A 20042-nucleotide genomic window follows, 5' to 3' on the forward strand; every position below is an offset into this window, starting at 1 on the left:
GGGCCTCCCTTCAGCAAGCACCTTCATCCTCACTCGTTCAGAATAAGGAACCAACAGTAGCACAACTAGGTTTTTTAAAAGGAAGTTGATGTGGCACAACGAAACAGATGCCAAGCCTCAGGGAAGAGACCACAAGGTAGTATTGCCAACTCCTGCTGTTAGGAATAAAGCTCCTGCGATAGCAGCTCCTGTGCTGGGAAGTAGTATGAATGCCAGCCAAGCTTACATTCCAGTAGACAGCTGGGGTATTTGAGCAAAAAAGCCGTCGCATACTCTGAATGGAACAGGCCAGTCTGCCTGATGTAGGCGAGCTGCTATATTTACTGATGCCTTGGTTTACAGAAAAATGAAATAACTAAGATTTACTGCAGAAGCACCACCACAATTAGCCGGGATAAAATAAACCTGTGACAAATGCATCTTGTATACAAACTGTTGGGCTTCTTTAGCTTGCAATACTGTGGCTGGAGACCTTACAGAAGAGAAAGAAAATAGCACTGGAAGAATCGCATATGTTTGTTTCGCTATACAGTATTATCCCACAAACTTTGCATGGATCTTTATTGCTTTCCGCCATGCAGATTGCCAAGTGTCACATCAGCAATGGCTTTAGTTTCAGAGAAAGTTGCATGTAAAAGATGGAATTATTTGCAAAATAAGATGAAGCGTTGATGATCATGTTCTCACTGCACGATAAAAAGATATTTCACTGAGCTTCAGGGTGCAGACTAACAGCATGGTCCCTCCTGTGATCTGGCTCAGGGAAAGGTCAGCTAGCTAGCAAAATTATATTTACTTTTGGAGCATTCAGCTACATAAGCTACCAGCTGGGAAAAAAGCGTATGGCGACTCAGAGGGAGATGCTCCTATATCCCCAACGTGAACTGAAGTTAGGAGGGATTAACAATGAGAAACAGTGGAAGACTGTTCCCATCAACTGATCTGTACCAACTGCTCCAAAAAGAAAGCCCACATGTTCCCAAAGTAGGGAAGATCCTCCAAATCATTTAGAGCCATTCTTTATTTTGCAGATGAAAAGGTGCACATCTGGGTTACCATGGAGAAAAGTACATCTTTGCTCTCTCCTACTTGTGGCTTTGAACTTTAGATTAATACAGATCATTTTTAACCTTCACCTACCCTTCACCAGAAAACAGAGGGGCCTGAAACTGAAAAGTAAAACCATTTACCGATGGAGCCACAGGGCTAGTTTCAAATCCAAAACCTTACACTAAAACTTTCAAAACTTTGGCCTATTGAAATCTAGTCCTGCACGTTGCAGGGTTCCTAATTTTCTGACATGTCAGATCAAATTCTGAAGCCTGACTACTCAGGCCAGATTCAGACAACTTTCATGATGAGTAGCATTTTTTCCCATATAGAACCCCAAACTAACAGAATTTGTATGAACAGAGACAGGACTGTGACACTTTGCAGCAGTCAAAAGCTGGATTTGGATCCTTATTTTATAGGTTGGGTCTAGCCCAAGAGCAATCCAGCTCATCTGGCAACACTTTTTCTTCTAATTGAGTTATATAGCTCAGCATTAATGAAATACTTTCACAGTTAAAAAAAACATTAAAAAGACTTTTTCTCCAACAGATAACCAAAATTCATTTTAAAGTAGTAAAAGTCTAATTATGGTATGATGTCATTTGCATGGACTAACATTAGATTAAGTCAAACAAAGTTAACGAAGGAAACAAAATAGCTGTCTTTCTAGCTGAAATTAATACTTCTAGTACTCTATGTTGAAACAGGTAATATTCTCCTAATCTTTTCTTTGATATGTGCTTTATTTCCATACACACATGTTAGTGCCAGGATATCAATTAATTAGTAAAATAGAGAAGAAAGATCTCTAAGGCTACATTAATATTTAAAAATTCAAATGTCATTGTTCATTACACAGTTCTCTTTAATCTTAACTTTTGCTCCTGGAAGCCGAACCTAGCTTCTTCAAAGACTGTATTGCTCAGGACCCTATGATGCTAATCTGCCTTCAGAGTTCTTCCTGCTTATTCACAGGAATCCACACTAGTTTCAAAAGAGTGAAAACTCGTCAGGTACAAAAGCAGCACAGAAAAGTGACTATGTAAAAAATGGTATCTTCTTACTCCTCATACATCAGAATAGCAGGGCAAGTGAGCTTCCCAGTGTGTTCTTTAGCACACCCTGTGATGCCCAAACTGCTCCCCAGGGACCCCTCAGAGGGCACCATGAATGCTTCCCTGCCTGTTGCCCATGGAAGTCAGGATCACAGAGGACTGGGGGGAGCTGGACTTCCAGATCTCCCCTCAGCATGTAGTCAAGACACTGCCAGGGTGCTCATTCAGAGCCAGAATTTAGGAATCGTTCTTGGATCCCACAGTTTAGATGTAGCCTGCATCTATCCACTTTCTGAGTAGGAGCAGATGCTCACCCCCCACAACCCACTAGAGAAAACACTGATGTGAGAAAATGAACTGAATTCTATTCTGAGCTCTGCTTTATCAATAAAATTCTCTGTTAATAGCACTGGAGCAGAAAAAATCTCATGGGTCATTGAATCTGAGCTCCTTTATCATAGAAACTACACCAGAAAATCTTATTCATAAAATTATCAAGCATGGTCTTAAAATAAGCTAAATTGTTTGTCCCTACCGCTCTCTTGGGAAACTTTTCTAGAACCTCACTATTTGGATGACTGGAAACCTGCTTCTTTTTTCCAGCTTTAATTTATTCACCCTTGGGAATTTTTACTGCAAGCAATGAGGAGCAAGCCAAAAGAGTTTAGTTTAATTCTTAGAACCTGGATGAGCAAAGAAGGAAAGTCACTAGGAACAGGTACCTCTTTTGAGGCAAACAAGTCAGAATTTGAAGGTATAAGAGAAATAAGCATCAGCTGTTCTCATATTCCTCACTGGCAGGTCTTAATTAAATTTTCTGGACCTACATAAACCTATATCTGGTTTGGGTTTATTAGCAGGAATATGATCCTATTATTTAGAACTGGGGGAAGCTGTACCTCTAGCTTTCTTCTCAGCACATAGCCAAGAATATGCACTACAGATTTATGGGTACCAAAGAACTCAGTGATGCTTACAAGGAGCCTCACAGAAAATCTTACATGTAAACCAGTTTGGGAAATGCTCCGATTACAAATGTTAATTATTTTAGTTACAAAAGAAAGGGACGCACATTTTCACAGATGAAAACCTCCATTTTCCAACCAGTTCTAGTTGCATACAGGAAAAAATGAAAAGTCTTCAGTTTAGGTTTAATTTCTGAGTTTACAAGTGACTCAGCCTGCATTCTCACACTGGTCCCTTATCCTCTTTCTGTCTCCATTTCCTCATCTTTAAAATATGGATAAAAATACTTCTGCTTCCCTTGAGTGTTTCTTAAGCTTAATTAATTCAATGCTTATAAAGTGCTTTCTGATCCACAGATGAAAGTGCTACAGATAGCCAAAGGATTCTATCTTATAACGTTTGTAAATAAATAAAACTACACTTTCTAGATTGTAGTTTTAATACAGAATTGGAATGACCTGGCCTCAAGTGATCTTCTCTCATGGAAAAGGCATTGGAAGCCATGTCCGCAGCCAATATTTTCTCCCAGGTCAGTAGTTCTCCCTTGCTTGGGAAATTCAGGAATGTGGCTGTAGGCCAGGCCTGTTTTGCACAAAAGGAGGGAAATGGAGCACCAGGCCAGCACTTGCCAACCAAATCTGTGCTTTTCTCATAGAAAGCTAATGGGAAAATGCATGTGTAAGGCAATGGGGTTTGCTCAGCTGAGAGCTCTGCAGCTGTCCTGCTAGCAAAGGAACGTGACATAGGGGCAGCGAGTTGTACAAGAGCTTGGAGGCCCCTTGTACCTTGAAGGAACGAGAAGCAGAGGTCCATAACTTTGGCCAGTCTTGTACTTAATGAGGACTACAGCTCTGCTGAACCAGATTGTTTAAGGTAGAAAACAATTTTTGGAGCTGTCACCTCACTACAAGGCAAAAGATGGGAAGCCCAAGACTGGGACCAAGGTTTTTCAACTTAGGGTTAAAGTGTTCACTATGTATTCAGCTGTGAATAGGTGTGGAGTAGTGAAGGGACACGAATCATTGGCCTGTTACTGCTTAACAAGGGTCTATTACTCTCTCAACTGAAAGTGCCCAGGGGACTAGGATGCCCTTCCTGCATTACATCTGTGGAAGTTGGTTTCGCTCCTACACATTATGGTGAAAATTAATCAGAAGACAGCTTCTGGCTAGCCACAATGTTCCTTTAAGATGAATAAATGGTTTGTCATGCAAAAAGGGTGGTCAAGTGGTTAAACTGCTAGTCAGACTTAGGAAGTCCCGATTCAATACCTTATCCCAGTACAGGCATGAGAGTGTTACTCGCATTTTCTGTAGAAGTCCTCATCAGGAAAATGCGAAGTACCTAGCAGTATAATAAGTCACCCTGTCTTTGTGTTTCAGTCCTCCATGTGTAAAATGGGAGACACAGCAAAGGAGTCTCACTGGAGCTCCGAGATACTCAGATGCTAGAGGAAAGAAGGACATACATGTTCCTAAAATAAGCAACAGCCTTGCAGTAGGGCTATTTTGGGACAATAAAGCTGTGCTAGCTAATGCATGTAACTGCTTCCACCACAGAAGCAATGAAATGTATTACAGTTTAAAAATATATATACACAGATACACACTCATGGATGCTAGGTTTCCAAGGCAGATCATTTTGGTTTTTGACTCCTCAGGCAATAGCATTTAGAAATTCTGGCAGCTACAGGACTGTGATTTTAAAAGGTATATATAACGCTGTGAGTTTGTGTCGGGTAGCTCACAAGTTACAGCATTTCTGGTTGGTAGTTCTAAGGGTAGATCTAGGAGAGGGGACATCAGTTCAGGGGCCACGTTGGGGGTCCTGCGCCCCAGGACCCCACAGTTCTTGCTGTGTGCCAGCCCTTCTTGCTGCCCCACAGCTGGTGAGAGGGAGGCAAGTACCAGGGTGAGGTACAAAACAAGCAGTGGTGCGATGAATAAACAGCGATGGTGATATCCCTGTCTCATTTTAGTTAACTTCTGGCTGAAGCTTTAAACACTGGACTTCATCACCCAATGTACCTGGTGGTGGCTTATACCATTCTGTAGGTCTTACTTTTTATAAGTGCCTCTGAATGATAAAAGTTTTGAAATATATGGCTATAGAATAAAGAGCATTTGGGGCACATATATAGCTTATGGCTGTTTGCCATGGTTAAAGTCTGTACAATCACTCTTTCTTGTCAGATATATCCATGCCCCAGAGACCATACCATAATCTAAGCAGCAGGGGGAAAAGAGGACTTGAGACAGAATCGCTGAGCTTGTGAACACTTCCATAAAACCTTCAGTGAAAGGAGAAAAGAGCAATTCACGAGGCTTGCTGAATATATATGAATGTGGAAAAAAGTCTGGCATCCAAGCATCTCATCACCTAGAAATAGTTTAGGTACTTATTTAGATGTGGACCTAGCAATAGGTCTTGTGTTCAACATAGAGATTCAAGTCTGATTTGATTAAGTAGCCCAGAATCTCACCTTATAAGCTGGTCTGAAATCTTGCAATGGATGTGTGTGCACACAAATACTCATATGATATGAGTTATTTTGTGACGCTGTTTAAATTAGAAATGTCACAGTGATGTTCACTTCCCTTTAAGTCCATGAAAAGATGTAGAAATTAGAGGACTGTGAAAAGTCAGTGTTAAGAATTAACCATGCTTTTCCAAATATCAAATTTGTGTTAAACTGCTTTAAGTTATTCCGATTCATTTGCTCTTATTTATAGGTAATTCCCATGCTTCTTCACCAGTAAAAAAAGGGTATGTGTACGAGCAAGATAAATTATTAGACTGAATTGCTGCAATCATAATAATTTTCACTCAGGGCTCAACTCTGAAAGGTGCTGAGCACCATACCCTGATGCAACAAAACACCAAACTATGCACTTGAAGCTAAGAGGATAAATGTGCTCACAGAGATCAGTGTAATATATAGTAAAATTACAGATAATTGGAATGACTTGGATAACAAAAAAACCTACTCAAATCTTTATTCCAAAACTGAAATAACTACCTAGAGTTCAATAAAAACAGGAAACTTTTCCCTCTACCATCTTTTTTCACGCTTTCACTGAACTTACCCAGATCCAAATAGGCCTGCATTTTATGGATTGGACAGTGCCCAATAACTATGGGAATTAAAAGATAATAATGTGCTAAAACACTGACTGCCAGAGCTAGACAGACACAAGGGACAAGAAGAAATGTTCTTCCTGACTATCCAGCTGCTTAAAATTCAGCTGAAATTCAGTCTCTTTCTGAGAAATCAAGTGAAAATGGCTTGCACTGAGCGAGGCTGACCCGCCTGCTCGCTTGGGAGGCACTCAGCCAACCAACGACATGGAAGAAGTGACACGTGCTTTTTAAGGAGGGCGCCAGATTGCTTCCCATGCCAAGATATGTTGAGCATGGGGAATGGGTGGGATGCTAAGGAGCCCATGGCGATTCTCCGATGATGCTGGCCCTCACTCAGGCTCTCTCATCACGGGGTGCTCTGACTTGCAAGAACTGGACAGGGCCCTTGCAGGGCCAGAGCCAGATGAGAATTGATGGAGTGGAGCTTCTTCCCTTCTCCAGCTTTGCTTCCTTTAACATGCTGAGAACTCCCCATTGCCACACCGACTGGCCCAAAAGGGATGAGTGGTCTGAGAACTAGCCCTGATTCTTCAGCACCTAGAATAGTTAGCTAGACCTTGGACTTTTCCACATTTTCCAACCTTAACACGGAAGTACTGCAAATGCTAATGTTAAGGCAAACCCGTATTTTAACAGGAGCTGCTGCAATCTTTCCCATGTACCCCATTTCTACCAACCAGGCTCAGCCTTCAGTATTCTGTGGGCAGAAGCTGGAGAGGGCCAAGAAAATTGCAGAAAGCCTCTACAGATGATTTGTGGGCAAACCATTGCTAATTCACATAGAGCGCCTAGGTTTTTTTGTATGATTGCCTTTTCAGTCAGGCCACAGGGCTCCACACGGAACAAACACTGGATTAGCATCACAGGGGATGTACAATCAACAGTCAGCAAGGTTGAGGAAAGCAGATACCGTTTATTTCATTGGAACCTCTTTTACATTACGATGACCTGAATATAATGACACCAGTTGCATACATCAGCTGACATGCAATCTCTCCAGTAACTCTGACTGTCTCTCAGAGCACTGAACTTACAATTTAACCAAGAAGACATCAGCCCTTAAATCATCTTCTGCAAAGCATGGAAACATACAAGTTCTTTTAGGTAATAAAATCTGGTTTTATAGGGCCTCTTTGTTAGGCATGTTGAATCTAGTATACCCACGTCCTGAAAACTTTACTGGCTTACTTGCTTTGTGTAAAGTAGCACAACACAGCTGCTCTTTATGGACTGAAACTTTTACCTGGCACTGAATTGATCCTTGGCTTGATTTTACAAAGCTGTGGAAAACCTCAACCTGTGATTATTTTATTAGCTTTAAAAATGATTTTTGTTTTCACATACCTTTAGTACCCTCTATTTGTGCTAGGGAGCTAGCTGCATAATTTCTCTGTGTTGATTCGGAAACAATTCTTTCTGCTGTAAGATCCATGTGTGTGCTTGTAGCATGGAAAGTTCCAGTTTTTGATTCAAATACTGCCATTCAATTAGATATGGACATTTCGACTTCAGTCTGGCAAAAACACCACAGTGATTTCCCAACATCATAGATGCTTTATCTGCACACAAACCCTCCTGATGCTCATGCTGTCACATACATACTGTTGAAGGCTGTCCAGAAATGCTCCAAGATCCTAAAAGCATTTACAAAAATCAAGCTTAACTGCACTCAGCAGTGGAGAAATCACACTGAAATATGATGAGAGAGATGACACCGCAATGAAAGTAATGACAACAACAGGCACCAGCCAGAGTCAGCACATTTGGACCCCAGGATCCACACAAGATGAAGACAAGGAGCTCAGGGAGGAAAGGGATTTCCAAAGATCCTAGTTGTTTTGCTTTTCATTTCTGACAACCAATAGGTCATTTGACTTTAAAGAAAGGCAAGAATAGGTTCAAAGCATTTAGGGTCTGACTTGAGGCTCTCTGTAATAAGAAAGAAATTACCATTGACTGTATGCGGGGCTGGATGCATCATAGTAAGTTTCTTTGAGAAAACATCAATTAAAAGAAGATCATAAAACACGTTAAAGTACCAAATTTCATGTGGAAAAATGCATTTTCTAAAGCTTTAATTTTCACACAAGTTTTAATTTTGCTTGTAGCCCTTTCTGTTTGTTTGAAATTTTGCTAGTGTCCATGACCTAGAGCTTACAGAATGAAGCTTTGTTATGTTCAGCTTAAGTAATATCCATCATAGACATGCCCCCAGCTTTGCCCAGATGAGATTCTATATTTCTTAGGCCCCTCAGAAAAAGACAGCAGCCTCACCTTCACAAGCAAAGAGGAAAAAAGCACCTGCCATCACGACACCTCAGAGCAAGATATAAGGAAGAAATAAATTGTTGCCTGGATCCATCCATGGGGAACAAGCAGCTGCTACTGAGGCTTCTCTGCAGGAAAAGACACCACCACCACAGGAATTTCCCTGCAGCAACCAAAATAACCCCCAAACTCTTCCCCTGAGATGGCGCTTCTGTCCAAGCCACTTTCAGTGGAGGAATGGAGCAGTCCATTGTCACACTCAGCACCAGCTATAGTGAGAGAGGAATTTTCTTCTTCCACTCCTACCATTTCCTAAGTTTTGCTTCTGTCAGGGGAAAGGGCTGTGGAGCATTCCCCAGGCCATCAGCAAGGAAGGGTGGGGTTTGCAGTGGGAAGGAAGCAATGAGCAATCAAAATCAGTCAAATCATGTCAGAGCAGTGCTCGTAGGAGTTTGGGGAATTACAAGGGGTTTATTTCAAAATTCCTTTCAATGCAATGTGCTGAGAGAGAAATAACATCTGATGGAAACTCCAATTCAGCAAAATATTAAGCAGGTACTTAATGTAAAGTTAAATATAAAATAAAAATAAATTGAAATCAAGTATAATCCACAAGTTTCCCAAGAGTCCTTTCAACTATTTCTTTACATGGATTTATTGCTTACCTGACTCAAGAAAGCATCGTACCCAAACTATTCCCATCCTTCTCTTCTAGAAATGTGCCAAAATCCTATTTTTTGCAGAAAGTTGCTTTAGTTAAAAAAAAACAAAAAAAACCAAAAAACCAAATCTTTTCCACCCTCCTGCTTATGGAGATATTGTGGGATTATATCATGGATTTAAAGAGATGCTTACAATTACACAAGTGTTTTCCTGAATCAGAGCTTGGAAGATAAAACTGGGAATAGTGGTAGAAGGCTAACTATAACCCACTGAAGTCACTGGAGGTGGCCTGGCCTGGCCATTGCTGAATCTGGTCTGGTGTGCATGTATTCAAGGGTTTGTTTCGAATGCACAAGATTATAGACCATCAAATAGACAGAATTAGTACACTTAGATATATTCTTATCTCAGAACACTGTGCTCAGGTTCTACAGTAGTAAGTATGATAAAATTGCTCAGATTCATCAATGCCATCCCATATTCTTTAGATGTACGGAGAAAAAATACCTTCCAAAGCAAGAATAATAAGTTCTGGATCTGAAAAATATTTAGCTCCCAAGATAGTACTGATGCACGAAGATAAGAAGCATTACTGAGAAGAATGTTAACCTGACCAACTTCATGTTAGTCCAAGGGTGGGAAACCTTTTCCTTGCTGAGGGTCAAAGAGGCCTTTTGAGCCCCGTTAACGCTCACCTTATCTAAAAATAAAACAAAAAGACTCCCATAACACGGAATTAAGTCACAGGTCACAGCCAGCCAACAGCCAATATTTCCTATCCCTGCCCTAGACTAAACTTTGTGGAGCATGAACTTTATCTTCTTGTACATAACTGTAAAGCCTTATGCACATATATATCACACTGTGAAAACTGCAGTTTCCATAGTGGAACACGATAGATTCTGAAATGGTCCACGCTTTTTTCTTCCTAAGTACTATTCTGCTCATAGCCTTGTTTATAGAATGCAACCCGTAAAGACTTTCTGCAGGCTAAGAAAAAGCATGATTTAATGATTTAACTAACACACCGAGTTTCAGGATGAGCAGCAAGAATTGTTCTACTCTTCCCCGACATAATTCCATTATTTCCCTCATTTGCAAAATGAGAAAAATAGTGCTCATTCTTCCTTCCCATTTCACTAGGCTGCTGGGAAGACCATACATACAGTATGCTGAATATGCAAAATAGTATTTAACTGCAATATTCGATCTTTTATTCAATAAGAGGAAAAATATGTTCCTTTAAATTCTAGTTTTACCTGAAAATTATTTGCTTCAGGAAATTTGTTTCTGGCACTTTCAAAAACTATGCTGTGTGATAACTTTGCTTTAGTCTCATCATTTATTGGTTTGTTAAGCCATTTCATTTAGTGTTAATGATGCAAACCATCTTTTTTAATGCTTTGATGCTGCCCAACATATTATTGCTTTGGTCTGCAGAACAGGGCACTTTTTTAATACCTCTGTTTTTTAAACATTATCATTATTTAATTTTTATTACATAAGTTTTACAAAAATGCTGCTTCAGAACAAGTAATTTATAGATTAACTAATACCACAGCAGCTTTTAAAAATCACTGCAGTGTTCCAGAGCATTGGCCTAAGACATCACAGTAAGAATTTTATAAGCTCTCATACTTGGGACAAATACTGTAATTTATGACACTACAATGCGCCTCTCACAGCCAAACCCAGCACAGTGCAACGTAGTGCCACCACGGCATCACCACACTGGAATGTTGGATTTATTTATAAGAGAATGTTCTAGAGAGAAGTTTTCCAAAGAACGAGACAGAGTAGCTTTGGGGGTAACCTTTACTTGAACAAAGCTCCTCGTTCAATGCAAAGAGAAAGTGACTCTCCTCATTCTTTCAGGACTGCTGACAGTAAAAACTGAGGCTGGAGCAAGCAGCAAGGGCAAGCTGAGCAGCTTCAGTAAAAGGCTGCAACCCTCTTTTATGACTGCTACTAACCTGCTGGTGGGGCATCAGTGGGACTACACTGACATTTCAGCAACACTTTCCAATACAGAATCACCAACAAAAACAGCCCCTTATCTGTTACTAGAGGTAAGACCAAGCCCTTGCAACTTTACATGGGAGAAAGAAATGAGAACAGGTTAAAAAAACAGAATTCTTGCATGGTGGCATAGGAATGTACCAGAGCTACTTGGCTTACCACAGCTACTTAGACTGTAGTCCCCAAGCCACCAAGCTCACAACACTACCACTACCTGCATGTTAGCTTCAGCTAGACATTTCCTTGTACTTGAGCAGGCCTTCAACGTCAGCAGGTAATTATAAAACCTCTTTGGCAACAGAATTGCTGTGGCATGCTTCAGACCTGTTGTTCTGACTGCATTTATTCCTTTCAGGCAGGTGGCAATGGCACCATAGACTGTCAGCGCTGGTTTAACACTGTGGCCGACATTTCTTATGTAATCATCTTTGAAAGGCCCTGGAGAACAGGAGAGGTGCCTGAAGGCTGGAAGAAAGCCAACGTCACCCCAGTCTTCAAAAAGGGCAAGAAGGAGGACCCAGGGAACTACAGGCCAGTCAGCCTCACCTCCATCCCTGGAAAGGTGAGGGAGCAGCTCATCCTGGAGGCCATCTCCAAGCATGTAGAGGACAAGAAGGTGATCAGGAGTAGTCAGCACGGCTTCACCAAGGGGAAACCATGCTTAACCAATCTGATAGCCTTCTACGAGGGAATGACTGGCTGGGTAGATGAGGAGGGGAGAGCAGTGGATGTTGTCTACCTTGACTTCAGCAAGGCTTTTGACACTGTCTCCCATAACATCCTCAGAGACAAGCTCAGGAAGTGTGGGTTAGATGAGTGGACAGTGAGGTGGATTGAGAACTAGCTGGATGGCAGAGCTCAGAGAGTTGTGATCAGTGGCACAGAGTCTAGTTGGAGGCCTGCAGCTAGCGGTGTCCCCCAGGGGTCAGTACTGGGTCCAGTCTTGTTCAACTTCTTCATCAATGACCTGGATGAAGGGACAGAGCGCACCCTCAGCAAGTTTGCTGAAGATACCAAACTGGGAGGAGTGGCGGATACACCAGAGGGCTGTGCTGCCATTCAGAGAGACCTGGACAGGCTGGAGAGCTGGGCGGAGAGGAACCTCGTGAAGTTCAACAAAGGCAAGTGCAGGGTCCTGCACCTAGGGAGGAATAACCCCATGCACCAGTACAGGTTGGGGGTTGACCTGCTGGAAAGCAGCTCTGTGGAGAAGGACCTGGGAGTGCTGGTGGACACCAAGTTAAGCATGAGGCAGCAATGTGCCCTTGTGGCCAAGAAGGCCAATGGTATCCTGGGGTGCATCAGGAAGAGTGTTGCCAGCAGGTCGAGGGAGGTGATCCTCCCCCTCTACTCAGCCCTGGTGAGGCCACATCTGGAGTACTGCGTCCAGTTCTGGGCTCCCCAGTACAAGAGGGATGTGGCACTACTGGAGCAAGTCCAGCGAAGGGCTACAAAGATGATTAGGGGACTGGAGCATCTCTCTTACGAGGAAAGACTGAGAGAGCTGGGCCTCTTTAGCCTGGAAAAGAGAAGGCTGAGGGGGGATCTTATCAACGTGTACAAGTATCTGAAGGGAGGGTGTCGAGAGGATGGGGCCAGACTCTTTTCAGTGGTGCCCAGCGACAGGACACAAGGCAACGGGCACAAACTGAAACACAGACAATTCCATCCGAAAATGAGGAAATACTTTTTCACTGTGAGGGTGACAGAGCACTGGAACAGGTTGCTCAGAGAGGTTGTGGAGTCTCCTTCTCTGGAGATATTCAAAACCCACCTGGATGCAATCCTGTGCAACGTGCTCTAGGTGACCCTGCTTGAGCAGTGGAGTTGGACTAGATGATCTCCAGAGGTTCCTTCCAACCTCAGCGATTCTGTGATTGTCATCCCCTCGGCTCTCAAGCATGTGATCCTCCCCCCAAAAAGTATCAATAACAAACTAGACCCAAGACTTAGCTCAACTGTGTATGAACAGAACTGGCCTGAATGTCACAAACATTGTCACTACTAAAGAAAGTGGGAGAAACACTTCTGAAAATGGTCAGCATGTTTGTATTTAGGTGTCTCATTTAGAAGCCTGATTTGAAGGGTGCAAAAATGAAAATTGGGCCATTGTTATATGGTCACTTAATTCAGGTATGAATCCACACTGCTGCTGGAAGAGACAGTCCCGTTTTCAGCCAGGGGTTCCTGCTTCACCACTTGTGGCAACGCTGGCGATCACATGGCCACAGCTCAGAGAGCTGATCTCACCGCAGCGCGACTCACCCCAGAGGAAGAACAGCTCCCTCGACTTGAGCTTGAGCCCAAGGGAGGCAGCGCAAACAAGGGGCAGGAAGGTGCGTGGAATTTTTCTGGCAACAGTAGAGGTTCCTACTGGTGGAAATGACTGCTTAATTGTGGCTTCTGACCCTAGACGTAAGGCAAAGAGATGCAACACAACCTGAGCTAATTTAATGCTATCAAGTCTCCAAAATCAAAAGGATCCCACTTCCCCCACTCCCACATATGCACTCACGCCTCTTCCCTTGCCCTCCGTTTGGTGGTCATCTCGACTCTCAGTAAGTCTGTTAAACTCCCTGAAGTATATGAAAACCAGCCCTGAAAAATGAGTGAACAGTTTTCTGCTGGGCGAAGAGCTGGGTTAGAACAACCACACAGTAAGCTGAGATAAGACTCACAGCCAGTGCAAGACAGAGACAGAGATAACCTAACCTGGGGGAGAGGAGAAACAACACTACCCCATTTCAAAGTCAAGAAGCTTTAGGTTAGCTCAGCAATACCCAGTAACTTCACCCTAACAGTTGCAATGATTACCTTCAAAATACAGGCCATAGGGCAGAGATTACATAAAAGCTTAATGATGACAAATTATATTTTCACATCTTAAGTATTCAGTTGTTAACTATTTTAGTAGAATCGGCAAGCTAAGGTGTTTATCTGCTGGTGGTGACTTCTCTCCTGGGTGAATTTCTATTAAGCCTCTTCAAGCGTAGGGTGGAGAGTGTTGAATTTAAGTCTCTGTCACCACATCCTAAGTCCTCTCAAACTGGAAGAAGAGGTGCATTTCCAGCCCACTTTCCAGAAGGGCTGAGTAGTCACGATATGATAGGAGGTTTGTGGGGCTGCAAAACTCTTCTGCTGATTAACACGGGAGGTCAGAACAGAGAGGCCTCATTAACCAAAGGATAAAAGACCATGTTTGTCATTCTCAGTTGAAGAGGTGATAAGGGCAGATTTCAGAGGCCAACTCTTAAACCTGCTAGCTATGGAGAAAGTGTAAATTTTCTTTACCTTTTGCTGAAAGGGCGACAAACTCCTCTACCTTGCTATGATGGCTGTGTACGAGTATGCACACAGGTAATTAATTAGTGCTGACTTGCTGACCGGTGGGACAGCCATTCCCCATCTTACTGTGTGACAAGCAGCTCGCATGCTGGCACCTTCAAGCTCAGGTTTGATTTTGTTGTTAAGCAGCTGTACCAGAGAAGGGATGATGCTCTTGGTACACTGTATATTCCCTATTTAGGACAAGATAAAGACATGCCATTTCAAAGTACCCAAAAAAGTCATCCAACACCCCACTGTCCCCTCTTTAGCAATTAGCTTCTATCTTTCTGCACAAGCTTCTACAAGAAAGAGATGCAGGGTTTCTTGGAAACTGGGGGGCAGGAATAGTAGAAACAGAACTGAATATGAAAGTTGCATGTGGGAAATCGAATAGAGCTAGAACTGGAGTAGGACAGAGGCTGTTGGGGAAAACAGGATTAGCAGTGTTTCCCTACTGCTTACAATCAAGGCCTATGCCCTGCTTTACGCCATTTCCTCTCATTACTGAAAGGATTTAGGCAGAACTTACAGCCCTGATTCTAGACAGTGCTTAGAATCTCTAGAAATGGCTATATGTTAAATAAGAAAACAGCCTAACTTGTTCTTTTAGCTTTTGGATGACTAAGGCGATGGCCCTGTTCTTCAACAGGAATTAGAAACAGAGATGCTTTTCAGTGTTGTCAGCTAAAAAGTGTTAAGCTCCCCATGGTGCAGCTTATGAGATTTTGCAGATTGTCTGTAACATTTAGCCTAGCACTACTGAAGGCAAGTTCCCTTAATAAGCTAATAAATTCTTGTGAATGACCTTCTTACCTCTTATTAAAATGTGTGAGCTCAAACAAGTAAGACAGAACAAATTACATTCCCCACTGACCTGGAAGGAAACAATGAATGCAGATTTCCCCCCAGCTCCCACCCAATTTCCATTTGTCCTTGTTCTGACTCAGTTTCTGTCGTCCACATTAGTGTTGCCCTTAGCTGCTGTTCACTAGAAAGGCTGGAGTGGGACAGAACTGGAACCTTATAGAGGGGACATCAAACGCAGTGCCCTTGAGAGACTGCGTTTCATATAACCTTTGGCTGGAGTATAAGAATGTAAATCTGGAGAGACTGCAGCTGTATTTTCGACCACAAGATGGTGCCAAAAGTGCTCGCTATGTAGCGATGCTTATTCAAAATACCTACCAAAGAAGGCAGCTGGCAAAGCTTTGCTTTGCCCAAGTCCTTATCGCTAAAATTACTGAGAATAGACGAACTGAAAATTAATGAATAAATCAACCATAATTGATAAGCATCACATACACAATTCTTCATTTCTCTCCACAATCTCAGGAAAACACTGGATTTCTTTCTCCTAGTCCTTTTTCCTCATTATTGCTGCAGCCCCAACATACAGAAGCTGTGTACCTTTAGTTATATCAAACATCCTTAAAACCATATTCTCCCCCTACCATCAGTGCCATTAAAACAACACATTAAAAATGTGTTTTGATTAAGTTGACTTAATTAAATGATGGCAGTTAAAATGACATTGAAACGACTAAAATTAAATCTTCTCTTCTATGTGGATTACAAATGACCATCTTCCTCAGAATTGTCATGTCAGAATGACATTGCTACCAGACTGCAGTGCTGCATACAGGAAAGGACATTTGCAAGATACCTTTCTAAAAATCAGCTATGATCACTGAAGGCAAAGAGATCACTCAAGGAATGAGAAAGCAGTAAAGGCATTAGGCAGGAGAGGCGTAATCCTCTTCGTGGTCTTTCCACTGATCTGCTGTAGGCCTTTGGCAAGTTGATCACCTCACCAGTACTCTATTCCAGTCACCAATACTATTTAGACTGCAGACTTTGCAGGATGGGGACTGCCTTCTACAAAATGCATGTACAGTGGCACGCTGACCTTCTGTAGAGCCTTTAGGTTCTGACAAAGTAATAGACAAGGGTGTAGAGAGAACTGTTATGAAACACAGAGGATCAACATGAGCTGTATTACAAGATCACAGTTTTGACATTGAAACATTTGTATACAAATTCTCTTTATATGTAGAACATATAGGGCCCAGCATAAAGGAACCTAAAAATGGGCTGCTTATGCGTATTTTGAGGCTTTAACTATAGCTCAATTCCACAGATGAGAAAGCCAGTAATCCTTTTCAAGACTAGAAAGTCAGCTATTTACTGACAGAAGTAGAAGAGAAATGCACCTCTCCTTCCTTTCAAACAGGTTTGGAAGGCAACTCTGCTTTCTAGAGTTTTCTATTCAACTTAAGATTTGAATTTTCATGAAATCAGCTCTGATGTAGCCTAAGATTTAGCTCAGTAATCAGAGGGAGGGGGTTATTTTAGTTTTTGTTGACTTCTTTAGAAATTATTTGAGCTGCCTTGATTCATTCAGTCTTGCAATACAGATCTGCAGAACAACACTATTTCTGCTTACCTAGAGTCTGCGAACAGGGACAGAGAAGCTGAAACCACAAAGCAATTCAATGGCAGGGGCTAACAACTTTTCCCATTGGACCCGTTTGTCCAAGTTGCAAATGCTACAAATGGCCAAGCTGGGCTTCCAAACAATTGTCTCACTGCTTGGTCTCCCAGCGTGTCAGCAGTCCGAAAACTAACTGCTTGACAGAAGAGTTGTTGTTCTGTCTAACTGTATGGCATTAGGCATGTGTTCTATTAGTATGCTAAGACCACAAAGCACCACAGAAGATAGTGTTTTATATTTTCAATTTTATTTTAAAAGCTCATTCTTAGTTTTTGAGCATAAATTTTCTATGACACTGTAAAGCCTAATTTCAAAGGGGATACAGCTCCCTGTGTGTGCTCCTGCACCTATTCACTCCAATTGGCAGCTGGCACTGGGAAGCCCTTGCTTCCCATAGGATATGACCAGCCTGGTGCATGCACTGGCTAGGCAAGTGCTCTCCAGTTAGAGCACCATTTTGTAAATGATGGTTGAGACAATTTACTCTTACTCTGCTAGCAACTGCACTAGATTCAGGAGTGATACAGTGACACCAAATAACACAATAGCCCAGTACACATGGCTCTTTGACTTAGCCTTTTTCCTCATATTCCCTCTTCTCCTGTCATTTTATCTTCAACACTGTTACTAGAGAAAGGACTCTAGGCAAAGGCAGCATCTAAACACCATATGAGCAATTCCTGTCCAAGATTTTTTTGCATAGCACACTACTAAAAGGGCCAGCGGACACTGGTATTTTGCCTACAGCAGGCACTCTTGCTTTTCTGACTGCCATTAGCAGCATATAGCTCTATAAAAAAAATTATTTCTGACCCAATGTGTATATTGTCTCATATTTTTACTTGCCCTGAGAAGAAGCTGAAAATGAAATCAATATAATAAGATAATTTTCTGTGTGGAGATTTTGTCACAAGTTTTGGTTATGGACTTACAAAATTCACCCCCTTAGAGCCACAGCTGGGATCTAAATTAAGCCTAAAGAAAAAGGCTAGAACCCTGCCAGTCTTTAAATTGATAGTATTACTCTGTGATACTCGGCTTTACTAACATACTGACACCCAACGAGCACCAAGAACCAGTGTACAGTGTTAGTGAGATTTGACTGTTTCATAAAAAAACATTGCTTCTGCTTGTTATTTTCCCAAGGAAGAAAAGAAGATGAGAACAGGAAAACAGAAGATAGAAGTGAAAGATTTCTTTTCAAACTCTGTTTCCATTGTGATTTCAAGAAGAAAAGCAACTCAAATAGCAGAAAAGGAATATAAGAATATACAAACTCAAAACTTTTCTGTTTCTGGTATTGTAGTATTGCCTCTAACAAGAGTTCAGAAGAAGGGGAATGTGACCCCTAAAGACTCAGAAACCCAGTTCTCTCTGCAAACAGGGAAAAACTAAGCTGACATTCTTCGGTTGTAGTACAACATCCAGAGTGGATGCTTTATGAAAAATAGTGTCAAGATAATCATAATAAAATTTCAAATGAGTGCAAGGTGTTCAGATTTACAACACAAAAAAAGATAGTAACATAGATATAAGACAAAAAGCTTCTTAAAACAGTCTTATTTACCCCATCCTCTTCTTTCCCATTACATGCATCATATTTGTAAGAAATCCTTGATTTAGATGAAGGCGAAAAACACAACACAACACAGAACTCTTCTCACACACTCCTTTCCCTGTTTTGTGCTATCCACTACATTTCTATCTAAAACCTCATCACATCCATCCATAATGCCCTCTAGCAGCTTTACAAACCTACTGCTTTGAGCCATTCTTCTTATTTCCATCAACATTTCAGGTGTAAACCCAATCTGAATGGGGGGGAGGGATGGCTATGCAGTTCTACAGCTGCTACCATGACAGGCAAGCCAGAGTGTACCCATACCCAATTTTACAAAAGCTATGTTATGTGGTGCTGGTTTTGTGATGCACTATGGAGAGTAAAGGAAAAGCATGTATAATTTGAAGTGCTCATCATAACTTGGTAGGAATTGAGTATTAGAGTACTCTAAACATATGACCTATTTTACATATTTAAAGTATCACTCCACTGACAATAGTTGGAGCAGTTGCTCCTCTCCATTTATGCAAATCTAAATTATTGGTCTCAAGTTGGATGTCTCACAGACAAGGAATACACTTTTTTTGACACCTATGAAAAGTCTGATTTAAGTGATTTACCCATCATCATAGCATATCATGTGGCAGAGGCAGGGATATAACTTCACTCTCTTAAACACTGTTTAGCTGTTGTTCCCATGTTTTCCTTTTACTACCTGCCATTCACCAACTTGCTTACTACAAGGGCTGAGTTTCCTAGGTGTAGCCTCTTTTTCTGTCCAGAAACATTGCTCAGGCAGATTTTTCAGGCATTTCTATAGTTGGCTGGAATTTCTAGCTATATAGCAGAATAGCTCTGGTCAGTCATATGGCCAGTAATCCCCTGGCACATCCAGCACATGCACACAATCTTGCCATATGGATGCAACACAGTTGCTATGCTCCAGCAAAGCAGATAAAATGCTCCTGAGCACTGCTGGATTTCCTGTGAACATGCACATATTGTTTTCAGAGACATCCAGGACAGAAATAAGACAGTCTTAATTATGGGGGGGGGGGGGTCCCCACTTCCACAGTAAAGTAGGGATCTCAAATTCCTGTCCTATGCAACTGCAATTCACACTCAAAACACAGTTCTGCCTCAACCTGCAGAGTCTCTTCCAGATCCCCAAGTCTAGTAAGGTACAAAAACCCCAAGAAATGTACTTGCAGCTCGGTCCACCTCAGCCTGTTACTGCAACACGACACATACACCGAACAGCACGCATCCCACACCCTGTGTCCCTTACAAGCAGGAACAAACAGCAAAAGCAAAATGCAGAACATGGCTGGGGCAGGGAGCACCAACATTGCTTGTTTTCGGTAGCAAACTTGAATGGAAGCGGGCAGGAATTTTCCAGCCAAACACATCTTGGCTTCTCTCCTTTACCATTCACTTGCCGGTTTAAAAAAAACAAATGAAGACCTCGAAATCAGCTTCCTCCATAAATATCCAAACC

The sequence above is a fragment of the Apteryx mantelli genome, chromosome 1 (assembly GCF_036417845.1).
Source record: "Apteryx mantelli isolate bAptMan1 chromosome 1, bAptMan1.hap1, whole genome shotgun sequence".
Taxonomy (NCBI): Eukaryota; Metazoa; Chordata; class Aves; order Apterygiformes; family Apterygidae; genus Apteryx; species Apteryx mantelli.